The sequence below is a fragment of the Plasmopara halstedii genome, assembly GCF_900000015.1.
Source record: "Plasmopara halstedii genome assembly, contig: Scaffold_614, whole genome shotgun sequence".
In the NCBI taxonomy this organism is placed as follows: Eukaryota; Oomycota; class Peronosporomycetes; order Peronosporales; family Peronosporaceae; genus Plasmopara; species Plasmopara halstedii.
The window spans coordinates 2,139,144-2,139,927 of record NW_020187532.1 but is presented as its reverse complement, the minus strand read 5'-3'; positions in this window follow the sequence as shown (position 1 = coordinate 2,139,927).

The following is a 784-nucleotide window of genomic DNA, read 5'->3' as shown; positions in this document are numbered from 1 at the left end:
GAAAACGCGCTGCTAGAGCACCTGCAGCAGAAGATGTCTGCATCATTTGCGTCTATGAGGCCACCGTCGGTGAAGGATGCTTTTCTTCGCCCTAAGCCGCTCATGGTGAGCGTTAAGGTCTTTGAGGGGAAGAATGGAGAGAATCTCCTACACTGGGTGAGAGAGGTCGAGATGGCCATCGCATCCGCCATGCTCCAAACAGAGCAACAGTGCGTGGCACTAGTCATCTCCAAGCTCGGTGGTCGAGCGCGAGAATGGTCACTGACGTGCAGCCCTTCGGTCGAAGCTGCGTTTCCCTCCTGGGTGGAGCTGAAATTGCAGCTCTCCCAAGTGTTCTCGCCGCCTAATCAGGCATATCGCGTGCGATCGCGTTTCCTTACCACCCGATAGGGCAACAGGGAATTGGTGGACTTTGTCCAAGCGTTGCGAACTCTCGTTGCCGGGATGGCACCAGATCCCCTTCCGGAGGTGGTCACAGTGACCGTGGTCATGGAAGGTATCCGCACTGGCGTAACCAGAATAGAAGTCTTCCGTGTGCATCCTTCCTCACTTGAAGAGGCGGTTAATGTAGCATTGAATGCCGAATTCATTTCTAAGTCGGCACGATTTAGTTGGAATGCACACTTTAACAGCTCGTCGAGCGGGCCTGTGCTCATGGATCTCAGCTATGCTGAGGATGATGGAGCAGAGCTTCAAGCTGCCGGGCTGCACACAAACATACGATGGTATTTTGTCTGTGAAGGCTCCCGTCAACTTCGGAGCGGTTGCCCCCTGAGCAAGGCGT